Genomic DNA, 13,355 nt, shown 5'->3' on the forward strand with positions numbered 1-13,355 from the left:
ACCTAAGAGGGAAAACGTGCAAGGAGCCAGAGGAAGCTGGGAGAGCCAGCTGACCACAGTGCAAGTGAAATCCCCATGGAGGACAGAGGAAGGAGGGAGGGCTGGGCAGGAAACATCTTAGACTGGAGTGCAATTCTAAGAAAGTTTCAGCAGAGCCAATGGGGAGTCCTCAATGCAAAATTACCCATCACAGGACTCCCTTGCCTCCCAGGATGGCCCTGCCTTCCTGTCCTTGTTGACTCAGTCACTGCCTGGGAGCCACCCATTGGAAGTGTGGCCCCAGAGATTCTGTGGTGAAGGATTCCGGCCATTATGGTTGGGGCACACATGACACTTGGTTATGACATACCATTTATTAAAGGCGATAAGTATGTCACAGCAAGACCAATCATAGAAACGTGTTTAGTTTTTATTACGCAAGTATTTTTCCAGTACTTTTTTTTTTCCTTTATTTTTTTTTCTTTTTGCGGTACGTGGGCCTCTCACCGCTGTGGCCTCTCCCGCTGCGGAGCACAGGCTCTCGACGTGCAGGCTCAGAAGCCATGGCTCACGGGCCCAGCCGCTCCGTGGCACGCGGGACCCTCCCGGACCAGGGCACGAATCCGCGTCCCCTGCATCGGCAGGCGGACTCCCAACCACTGCGCCACCAGGGAAGCCCATCCAGTACATTTTAAGAGAAATAAATATCACAAGCCTTAATTGTGTTTTCAGAATACTCCATGAAGTCTCAGGAAACATTTTGGAAAATTCTGGATTCCGTGAATTCCTGGCCAAGGGATAACTGGGATTGCGGAAAGAGGACACAGGACAGAGCTGGGAGATCTGGGTTCTAGCCTGATCCTGTCACTCACTTGCTGTTCGAGCTTCTTCAAGTCACTTCATTAGTTTCCACACCTTAAAATGGATGCGAGGAAGAGGAGCTCCTATGTGTCCCTGGGAACCTGCTGTTTAGAGCCCCTTAAAGACAGACTCCTGGACAGAGGATCTATAGCAAAGTGGCTGCTTTTGTGGCATTAAAACCTTCTGGTCATGCACCTGCACCTTGTGCCCCCATGGGCGTGCCAAGCAGGGACCTCGTTCCCACCATCCTCTGCCCCTGGCTTCTCCTGAGCAGACTGGCTCAACTTCTGGTCTTGTGGTTTCCCTCTGTCAGCTGTCATAGCAACTGTGGGTGCTGAGAAGGGGGAGGCTCTGGGAGGAGCTGTGGTAGGCTGGGGGAAGGTGTCACCTTCCAAAATAACCCCCGAAGAGAGACTGGTGGCCACTTTGAAGCAGATTCTCATCACCACGCTGTTTCCAGGAAACCCCCAGAAACTGAACAAAGGAGAGGCTTTTAAGAAATGAAGCCTGGTGCAAGATCCTTAGCCTTTCTGGACAGATGGGAGACAAGCCAAGCATCTAGAAGTCCAACCAGATTTGGAGGGGGATCAGGGAGCAGAATTAGGAGGAGGGGGCAAGGTTAGTGGTGAGAAGGTCAGGGTATGAGATCCCCAAGAGGAGGGCCTGTCTCCCCCATCTGCCTAGGGGTTCCTTGAAGGCTGTGTCCTGGTCTCCCCTTGAGATGAGGAGGCCCCACAGTGTGGGCTCTGTATCTTGCATGAGATAGGGAGTCTCAGCCAGAGCCTCTGAAATGCAGCCTCGTCCACTTGTCTGCCCAAGCCTAGCACAAAGCTTCTTCCTGTCTCCCGGAAGTCTGCCTCTATCAGTGCCCGCACCTCTTATCTGCCCCCTGTCCCGTCCTCCACCCAGGGGTCCAGCCCCACCACACTCTTTCCAGAGCCACTGACTGATTTCCAGCTGCAACTTCCTCTGGACTTCACTGGACTTTACTTTGGCCTCCTTCTCAGCACACTTAGGCCAGTTGTTTTTTTTTGTTTTGTTCGTCTGTTTGTTTTAATCTGTTCAGTCAGAATCCTTCCTTCCTCTGAGAGGGGCAGAGGCCTCTAGCTAACCCATCACCAATGTACTCCTGACAATTAGCTCTAACTCTGAGCGAATGCAAATGGTCCACAAGACAGACCGCATCCAGTAAATGATAACAGTGGCCACCCCTGACTGCAGGCTGGGCATCTGCCAGGCACAATGCTAACTTCACACCTGGCATCTCAGCTCATTCCTTCCTTCAAGGCTATTACAGAGCTCCCATTGTCCTCCAGCCCTTGCTAGGTACTGGAGACACTGCAGTCAAAAGCAGACAATGATCCTTGCCCTTCTGGAGTTTACATCCTCACAGCAACTCTGAGGGTAGGCATTCTTGCTCCCATTTTCTATTACCTAAGGGAAGAAAGCCAGTAAGCAGACTCCACGCTCAAGCTCAGCCCTTTATAAGGCAGAAGGCTTCTTAAGAAACATGAGATTTTGGACTTTACAAACTGAAAGCACTAGACTAATAGGAACCGGCTTCTGCATAACACTTTCAGTTTATAAAACACTTGGCTCCTTGAAGAGATGGCTGATCTAGTGCTGGGCTGAGGAAGTACAGGTAAGCCTGGAACAGCTTACTTTGCCAGAAAGCAAGGAAGTACTCAAAGCAAGACGAGGACACAAGGACCTGGGAACCAGTTTGAAGGGGGTCCCACTGGCCAAATTGGGGGCAATTTAAACATGAGAACAACTGATGGTAATTGATTATAGCCCATTGAAAAATGAGAAATCCATGAATCCATTCTGATATAAATAAATTTATTTTTTTAAGTCTTTATTGAATTTTGTTACAATATTGCTTCTGTTTTATGTTTTGTTTTTTTTGGCCACAAGGCATGTGGGATCTTAGCTCACTGACCAAGGATCCAGCCCGCACCCCCTGCATTGGAAGGCAAAGTCTTAATCACTGGACCTCCAGGGAAGTCCCCCATTCTATTATAAATAAATGAATGAATAAATGGAGAAGGAAAAGCTCTTCTAACAAATGTAGAAAGATAACGTAATTAGAAAATCACATTTGGTAAACATCAAAATAATAATCACTTTAGCCAAGGATTAATCAATGGATGCTAAAACTACAGGATGAAGGTTTGTGAGAAACAGGAACTATATCATCACAATGTATGTCCGTCCCTACAAGATACTCACTGAATACAAAGGGAGAAAAAGTAGCAACTTGGCAATGGAGGAAACTGACACCTCAACCAAGTGATTCAAGTTCAACATACAATGGTTCAAATTAATATCATTTATCTCCTGATATGATATACTGAGAAAGATATATCAACTTCTGTGATATTCCTGCCAAAAATGTAAATTTTCAATCTAATCATGAGGAAACATCAGACAAACCCAAATTGAAGGATATTCTACAAAGTAACTGGCCTACTGGACTTCCCTGGTGGTGCAGTGGTTAAGAATCTGCCTGCCAATGCAGGAGACACGGGTTCGACCCCTGGTCCAGGAAGATCCCACATGCTGCAGAGCAACTAAGCCCATGTGCCACAGCTACTGAAGCACTCTCACCGTATCTAGAGAAAGCACGCGCATAGCAATGAGGACCCAACACAGGCAAAAATAAATAATAAATCAATTAATTAATTTAAAAAATAACTGGCCTATTATTTTTTTAAATGTCATGTCACAAAAGACAAAAACCAAGGAATGATTCCAGATTAAAAAGACAGAGATGTGAGAATTTAATGGAATGGGTGATCCTGGATTGATTCTGGACAAGAAATAACATTATTAGACCCTTAACAGGACAATTGAAAAGACTCGAGTAAGTTCTGTAGATTGTAGTGTATCATCCTGGCTTTGATAACTATGTTATGATTATGTTTGAGAATGTCCTTGTATTTTTAGAAAACACTCTCTGATGTGTTTAGGGATGAAGGAACATTATGTCTGCAATTTACTCTGAAATAGTTGAGTATACATAGAGAGAGGGGGAAGGGAGAGAGAATGATAACAAATGAGGTAACTTTTTAACAGTTGGGGAATCTCCGTGAAGGGTATACAGGAATTCTTTGATTCTTCTTGCAACTTTTCTATAAATCTGAAACAATCTCAAAATAAAAAGTTAAAAGAAAACATTTTACCATTAATTATCTCATTGGCTTTTTTTTTTTTTTTGTGGTACGCGGGCCTCTCACTGCTGTGGTCTCTCCCATTTTGGAGCACAGGCTCTGGACGTGCAGGTTCAGCAGCCATGGCTCACAGGCCCAGCCGCTCCGCGGCATGTGGGATCTTCCCTGACCGGGGCACAAACCCGTGTCCCCTGCATCAGCAGGCAGACTCTCAACCACTGCACCACCAGGGAAGCCCTCTCATTGGATTTTCATGTATAAGTTAAAAGCGAAGGTCTTATTACATCCTTATTTTACAAATGTGGGTAACAAGAGTTTGGAGAACTGAGCGTACTGGCTCAGGCTGTTCAGTTAGTGGTGAATCAGAGTTTGAATCCAGATCTCTAAGCCTCAGAGGTTCTTCCATGTGGGTCTGAGGGATTAGTATGAGCTAGTACCGATGGGGATGTACCCCTCTTTTAGGCTCTATCTATCCTAAGAAATCACATCATTCAAACCATTCTCACCTCTCCCCGCCCATCTCAAAATACCTAAGCAACTCAAGTGGACTGGGCACACTTTGTCTACACCACCACCTGGGAAAGGGTCCATGGAGACACATCTGACTCAGGACTAACACACATCCATGAAGTAGATGTCAAAGCCACTGAGGCCCTTAGAGCTGCTGGATGGGTCATCATAATGAAGGAATGAACTAGTGGGTGAATGGACATTGGCATGCACACAGACTTTCATTTCAGCCTAAATACCTTGGATAGTTGAAGGTGGCTCCTCTTCTGGGGGCCAGCTAAGGAAGGGCTGAGGAGGGGCAGCTCCAATGCTCTGTAGCCCTCAACATGCTTCTCCACCCCTCTTTCCAAAGGGCCCCTCCCTGGCATTCCTATAACCCATGAGCCATCGGACCACAGGCAGACTGATCAAAGGGAGAGGAAGGATCCAGGGGCCAGTTAAGGTCTGGAGCCAGCAGTCAGGCTCTGGAGTCCCACTCAGGCAGATGCAGGTCTTATTGGGCCTGGAGCTTTTACAGTTTAGGAGGCCCTCTTTAAGAAAAGAAATACAAGATAATAAATATAAAATATATAACCCAAGTGAACATTTATTTAGAATGAGAAAAGAAGTTATGATGAATCATAAATTTTATTTAACATCATAAAATATGTTTGTATTATATTTGTGTTAACTAATATATTTGTATTAACTAATTGTCTGGCACACCTCTGTACTACTTTTTACCAGACTAGTGGCTGGTATTTCACATTTCAGATTTCCAACTGTGATTAAATATCTCATTTGTGGGGAATTCCCCAGAGGTCAGGGGTTAGGACTCCGCATTTCCACTGCAACAGGCTTGCGTCTCCAATCCCTGGTCGGGGAACTAAGATCCTGCAAGCTGTGTGGCCAAAAAAAAAATTTTTTTTCATTTGTTCACATTTTATAAAAATATGTGAGGGCTTCCCTGGTGACGCAGTTGTTGAGAGTCTGCCTGCCGATGCAGGGGACACGGGTTCGTGCCCCAGTCCGGGAGGATCCCACATGCAGTGGAGCGGCTGGGCCCGTGAGCCATGGCCGCTGAGCCTGCGAGTCCGGAGCCTGTGCTCCGCAACGGGAGAGACCACAACAGTGAGAGGCCCACGTACCGCAAAAAAAAAAAAAAAAAAAAAAGTGAGCATATGACTTGGCTCCCTCCACAGCCTTGGGAGGGGCCCTGAGTTTTAAACTAAATCGACTTCTGTTCCACTCCTTCTGGACAAAAAGTTTTGAGCTTAGGGAGGGCATGAACAGGAATTCTCCCTCCCAAGCTTGGTTACTCTAGAAAGGCCCCAGAGACCTGCTGGCTCTCTCTCCTCCCCTTCTCCCCCGAAAATGCAATTCTCAAGAAAACTGAGCCTTGGAAAGTTGAGGGCTCTAGCTGTGCATGTTCCACAATAGAAGAGGTTAAACCTCTGACCAACGCTGGATGTAGCCACAAGGCAGGCTTCTTTCCTCCCTTCTGAAGGGACGCTCATCTTTCCTGCTTCAGGTTTCTGAAGCACATTGTTCCCTTTGTCTGAAACACACCCCTGCACATCCCATCTTCACCTCTTTTCCACATTGTCACCTGGTCAAGATTTAGGCATCTGTTAAGTCTCAGTTTAAAAGGCAGTTGCTCAGGAAGGCTTTGTCTGATCCCCTTTCCCTTAAATTAAATCACAATAATTATCTATTCACTGTAATCCTACCCTGCCAGCACCACGAAGCCTAGGACCTGGTTTGTCTGTCCTTCCGTCTCGTTGGTGCCTGCATTTTTGCAGTCCATGGCATACTGTCTGGTGCACAGTGCCTGGCACACAGTGGTGCTCAAACAATATTTTTGAATGGAAGAAGGAAAGGAAAGACTTGACTCTGATGGGTGAGGAAAGGGGAAATGTGGGGACGGAACGCCCCCTACTGGACACGTGGAGTACCAGGGACCCAGGACTCCTCCCTGCCCTGGGAAGAACAGTGGGGCGGTAAATTTCTTATCTGTGGGGTAGTCTTGGGAAGACTCCTACAGATTTATTCCCTCTCACTTCTATCAGCTCCACCACAGCTCTCCTCCCAAGCTTCAGAGCAGGGTCTGAGCTCTGCACCCATCCTCCCCGACACGGCAGACCACCCCACACAGCTCCATAGGGACCATCCCCTGAGCTTCCCCACAATTAATATCCCTCCCTCCTGGACCTTTAGCTTCCAATAGAATAGGCCCAGATTCTTCCATCGACCCCTTTTTCTCCTCCTCCCTAATCAATCAATCAGAAGTGATTGGCTAGGGCACTGTGGTGGATGGATGTGGGAAAGGAATGGTGGGCAGGGAGCATGGAAAGTTGGTGGGATGGGGGGCGAGGGTGGGTGGTGAGTGTGCTTCTGAAACAGGGTCCTGCTAATATTATGGCCAGAACAATGGGTTTGTTCTTGCAGGGATGCGAGGGATGAGAAGGTACCTGGGACGAGATATTTAGAAAATGGTGAATGAGGAATTCCCATTGACTGCCTTGACTGAAAAAGCATAAAATTGCTCCACATTGGGACTTCCCTGGCGGTCCAGTGGTTCGGACTCCGCACTCCAACGCAGGAGCCGTAGGTTCAATCCCTAGTTGGGGAACTAAGATCCTGCGGGGCTCAGCCAAAAAATAAAAGAAAAAGAAGAAAACTTGTTCCAGATTATACAGCATGGGGTGGGGGGTGGCGGGGAGGGAATCATAGAAGGAGGTTGGGCTAGGAGAAATATAGGATTTCATTGAGGGAGGAATGGGGCTCAGCAACCAAGATGGAGGCTCAGATAGGAGTTTAGGGTTCAGTGAGGGGAGCCAGGGCTCAGTGCTAAAAATATGGGAGGAGACAGAGAGGGCAGGAGGAAATCTTGGGTGACGGTAAGAAGGGGAAGAGGGTGGGGGTCAAGGAGAGATAGAGGTCTCGTTCTTCCTCTGGTGGGGAGGGGAGAACCGACCACACCTGTGTCTCTCCATAACGGTTCCCATCCCTGGCCCCTCCCCCAGCAGTGCCCCAAGTGGGGCTGGGGAAGAGTGACAGTTACTTAAGGACCCTGAGTCCCACTTGCTCTTCTAAGCATCCTGTGGTCACTGGAGGGCTAAAGAGGGCTGAAGCCAAAGCTTGGGTTATTGATCTCTGGCCCCAAAGGTCAGCTTCAGGGGCAGAGGGAGTGGTGTGGCCACAGTGGGAGCCTCCAGAGACCCCGCAACAGTGGGGCTGTGCTGCATAGCCTGGTTTCCATGTCTGCATCCTTGGCTTCCCATGATCCCCCAACACACACACACACACACACACACACACACACTCATACCTTCTCCATCCAGTCCTGTCTGACACTTCTGCCTCTGAGATGTCTCAGACTTTTTGTGTTTGGATTTTGGAATAACTAGAGAGTATAAAGCAGGGATTTGGGTGGAATTATTTACTACTAATCCCACCCCCAAGACAAAGCCCTAGGAGTCCATGAACGCATCGGTGAACTCAGTGCGAAAGCACCAGTCTGGTAGTCAGGAAGGATGGCCACAATTTGCAGTGTGGCCTCAGGCAAACCACTTAAGCTCTATGGATCTTAGGTTTCTGATGTATAAAATGAAGGGGTTTAATCAGATGAGCGCTAGCATTCCTTCCAAATAAACAATCTAAGATTCTAAGGAATTAAGTGGGAACAGGGACAGTAGGGGTTAGGGTAGGAATTAGGTTAGGTTCAGAAGATGGTAAAAAGAATTCTTGGACTTAGAAATAAAACCTGGATTCTAATTTAGGCCATTATTAACTATGGAATACTGGGCAAGTCATTCATTTATTCATTCAACAAGCATTTAATAAGCAATTACTCTATTCCAAGCTTTGTGCTGTATGCTGGCCACACAAGAATAAGACAGACATAGTCCTCATGGAGTTTACATTCTAGTAGCCAGTGTGAGAGAAAGATAAATTAAAAAATATAATAAAGTGGGGGCAAACAGTCTGTTAAAGAAGCACAGGGTACTATAAGAACATATGAGGGACTCCCCTGGTGGCACAGTGGTTAAGAATCCGCCTGCCAATGCAGGGGACACAGGTTCGATCCCTGGTCTGGGAAGATCCCACATGCCACAGAGCAACTAAGCCCTTGTGCCACGACTACTGAGCCTGCGCTCTAGAGCCCGCAAGCCACAACTACTGAGCCTGCATGCCACAACTACTGAAGCCAGCACATCTAGAGCCCGTGCTCCGCAACAAGAGAAGCCACTGCAATGAGAAGCCCGCGCACCACAGGGAAGAGTAGCCCCCGCTTGCCGCAACTAGAGAAAGTCCACATGCAGCAACAAAGACCCAACGCAGCCAAAAAATAAATAAATAAAATAAAAAATAAAAACCCTTCCCCCAAAAGCCATCGGGGAGTTTAGGTCTTTAAAAAAAAAAAAAGAACACATGAGAGTGGTGTTGGGTAAGTGAGTGGGTGGAAGCAAGGAGATCCCTGGACAAAGTGTGACATCTTTGGAGCCTAAAGAATGAATAGTGATCAGCAAAGTGAGGTAGGAGAAATGGTGCTGCTGGCAGAAGGTAAGCATGGGAAACGCCAGGGAGGAGAGAGCAAGGCATTCGGAGGCCCTGGAATGCTGACTGTGAGAGGAGTGAGGAGCGTAAGTTAGGAGGTAAGTCTGGTATTGGGGTCAGAGACCTGCCTCACCTGCAAAACTGAGATAACCACATGCCAGTCATGCCTCCCTCCTTTCCAGCAGCCCTGTTTTCCAGGGTCTGGTGAGATAATGCATGGGAAAACACTTTGTGGTTGGAAAAGCATTGTGCAAAGTAATGCACAGACAATGGAAAGGAGCTATGGATCACTGAGGATCAAGCTAGGTAAATCTGGCTTTAGGCTAACTTCCACAGGAACAGTGGGAAATTAACCAAAACTGAGGCATTGAGCCTCCAGTAAATTTGTTCAAGGTCACACAACCGGGGAGGGGTGGGACTGGGGTTTGAACAGAAAGCTTGACCCCAGAGTCTGCCCAAGAGGGAGGGGACTTGTTGTAAAGACCCCAGTGGGTAAAGGCTATCGACATCAGCTTCAATTCAACGGAAGAAAGAACTTTCTAAGAGTCCTAACTATCAGGGGATGGAGAAGGCTTCCAAAAGCAGTAAGCTCTCTGTTGCTGGAGGTTTGTAAGCTGAGGCTAGAAAATGGTTGATATCAAGCTTGGGATCTGGCAGGGAGTCAGCCGATCTGTAAGGTCACTTTTGGCTCTGAGAGACATGGACTCAAGGATCCTGGGTCTCCTTTCTCTTTGTCCCACGACCCATCCTTTAACAGAACAGCAGTGGGGGCATCTCTTTGCAGAAACCTCAAAGTGCAGCTTGCATTCACGAGAGGCTGGAGGAAAGAAGGGACAGCTTCCATGCGTCTGTCCTTCTCTCGTCCTTCTTCCACGATGGCCAAACCACAGGAGCCCAGTGGTGAGGAGAGGGAAGAGGTGGTCCCCTGTTATCTGGAGGCTTTGACTCCAGAGTACCTTATATGGAGTCTGGCGCTGTCTCAGACGTCATCACTGAGATGAAGTGTGGCTTAGTAATTAGGAGCATAACCTACAGCATCAGACACTTCCCGTTACCCCATTTGAAAATGAAGATAGTCAGAAAGAGAAAGACAAATACCATATGATATCACTTATATGTGAAATTTAAAAATACGATACAAATAAACATATCTATGAAACAGAAACAGACTCACAGACATAGAGAACAGATCTGTGGTTGCCAAGGGGGAGTGGGGCATGGGGGAGGGAAGGATTGGGAGTTTGGGATTAGAAGATGCAGACTATTATCTATAAGATGTATAAACAAGGTCCTACTGTATAGCACAGGGAACTATATTCAATATCCTGTGATAAACCATAATGGAAAAGAATATGAAAAAGAATATATATATGTATAACTGAATCACTTCACAATACAGCAGAAATTAACACAACATTGTAAATCAACTACACTTTAAAATTTTTTAAAAATGAAGGTTGTTGGGGGATTACATGAGCTAATGTAGGGTCTTGATACAGTGTCTGGCATGTGGTAAACACTCAAACATTTTAGCTCTTATTTTGTTGTTGTTACTTGCTGGGAGAATTTGAGGAAGTTATTCAAACAGTCAGAGCTTCATTTTTCTCTTCTGTTAAGTGAGGAGATAACATCTCCCTCATAGGGTGGTTGGAGGGGGCTAGGCTCGGCTCACAGCAGAAGTTAACAGATGTTATTTCCTTCCTTCCGCTAATGGAGGGGAGTCAAAGATACCTCGACACCTTTTGTCCTATTCTTGCTCTGTAATTATCACAGATGCAGCAAGTATGAAAAGGCCTTAGAAATCATAAATCTGTACTCCCATTTAATAGATGAGGAAACTGAGGCCCAGAGAAGAAGAGATTTGCTCAAGGTCGCACAGTGAGTTATTGATAGAGCTAGGACTAGAACCAGAACTTTCTTACCATACAATTCTATCTCTATTATTGACAAAATGTTGAATGAATGTGTGATTGAAGATTGAATGAAGGGAGTACAGGTCTCTCTGGATGTCTTCACAGGGACGTGCAGGACTTGCTAACGTGGGAACCAAACTCTGTGGCTGTTCACTTTCAAGCCTCCTTGTTTTCATTTCTGCTGTTGCTCTTCTCTGTAATGCCCTGACCTCCCCTGGCTTTCAAACTCCTATGCAAGGTCCAGTGCAATGCCACCTCCCCCCGGGAAGCCTTCCATAACATATAAAATGAGTCAGCTTTCATTGTTTCCACAGTGCATTACATATGTCTCTATTATATGTCCCAGACACAATCTGATGGGATATATTGGATTGGCCAAAAAGATCATTCGGGTTTTCCCAACAAACTTTTTGGCCAACCCAGTATATCTTTTACATGTCCTTTCCACTAGTTTTCTCCCCACTAAACAGACAGGGAAACCAAGGTACAGAAACCAATCCTGAATTTGAAGCCCCATTCCCTGACTGAAAAGGGAAATACTAGGAAACCTGAGTTTCTAGTTCTTATTATTAGCTAGCTATGGAACTTGAACAAGTCTCTTGGATTTTAGGTCTTGTTTCCACATTTACAAAACAGGTTGGGAGAAGATAAAGTCTGAAGATACTAACTTATAAGCCTCTTCTAATAGAAGAAGTGAAGTGTAGATTATTGAATCTGAATGCTAATTCCAGAGTCAACCTACCAGGGTTTTAATCCTGACTCTATCACTTACTCCATGACCTTCAGGGAGTTACTTAACCCCTCTGTGCTCAGCTTCATCTGTAAGATGGGAACAATAACCATGTCTATCTCATAAATTTGGTGTGAGAAATAAATGAGCTAATTTATGTAAAGCACTCAGCACAGTGCCTAGCACATGGAGAACCTTCGAAAAGCGTTAATGGTTGTAATTTTTTTTTTTTTTTCTTTTTGCGGTATGCGGGCCTCTCACCGTTGTGGCCTCTCCCGTTGCGGAGCACAGGCTCCGGACGCGCCGGCCCAGCGGCCGCGGCTCACGGGCCCAGCCGCTCCGCGGCATATGGGATCCTCCCAGACCGGGGCACGAACCCGTATCCCCTGCATCGGCAGGCGGACTCCCAACCACCGCGCCACCAGGGAGGCCCAATGGTTGTAATTTTTATCCCATTGACAGCTCTGGGTTCACAACCTCAGCATCTAGAAAAGACATCTCCAACTTCGATATCCTCAAAGCAAGCCAAGTGTCTTTTTTCATTCTGCTAGGGGTCAGCAGAGCAGAGTGGTAAAGAGTATGGCTTTGAAACCATCAAAAAAGTAATGTTAAGAAGCAGTAGGCTCAGACTTGTAAGGTCCAAAAAATCCCCCTCCCGTGCCTCCTTTCTTTTTTTCCTTTTCTTTTTTTTGGCCACGCTGTGCAGCTTGCGGGATCTTAGTTCCCTGACCAGGGATCGAACCCGGGCACCTGGCAGTGGAAGTGGAGTCCTAAACACTGGCTCACCAGGGAATTCCCCCATGCAGCCTTTCTTAGGTGGTTACTTGAGGATGCTCATCCAGTGTGAAGCAAGAAAAAAAAGATCCAGGAAAGAGTGGCTGTATCCACTGTAGTGAGAGGTTGTGAAGGTGACAGCTGTGAAGCAAGTCGAGAGAGCAACCAGGAGGGAGGGCTTCAGGAAAGGGCTTAGTGGAAAAGATAATATGATGGAGCCCTTGAAAACAGTTGAGGATATTTCAATGACAAATATTGTGGAGAGAGAGAGGAGGTTAGAGAGTCCAGGGAAAATAAAACAGAGTATAAGAAAAGAAACGTTGTCCTAGTATACTACTTGGCAATGCAGTGAACATTTCCATAATCATGACAATGTAAACACTGGTCATCAATCTAGTTGCAAATGGTGATTTAACTGTACTGGGAAGAAGAGGAAAGGAGAGGTAGGCCCTGTACACAAGGTAAGTCCTCATCTACCATAACAGGAAATCAATAGATAATATCTAAAATTGATAAATCAAGGAACAGAGGTACATGCATATTATTTAGAGACATGGAAATATCCTCCAGAAGAAATGACTTGTGGGAGTGGAGGGGGTAGGGTAGTCAGGGTACTGTTGTTTTTCATTATAATTCTTTCAATACGAATTGATTTTTTTAACCACATGCATTAATTACTTTAACTGCTAAAAAAAAAAAAGAAGAAGAAGAAGAAGAAGAGGAAGAATATTGGAGTGAGCTAGATCTGGGGTGCACCCTTTGTGACTTGTGAGTCGCTTAACTCCACTGAGTCTCAGTTCCCTCTCCAGTAAAATGGGATCAAAGTAGGATGGTTGAGGACAGAAAGAGACAATATACACAAAGCATTCAGCTCAT

This window comes from Mesoplodon mirus (assembly GCF_964341445.2).
Source record: "Mesoplodon mirus genome assembly, chromosome: 3".
NCBI lineage: Eukaryota > Metazoa > Chordata > Mammalia > Artiodactyla > Ziphiidae > Mesoplodon > Mesoplodon mirus.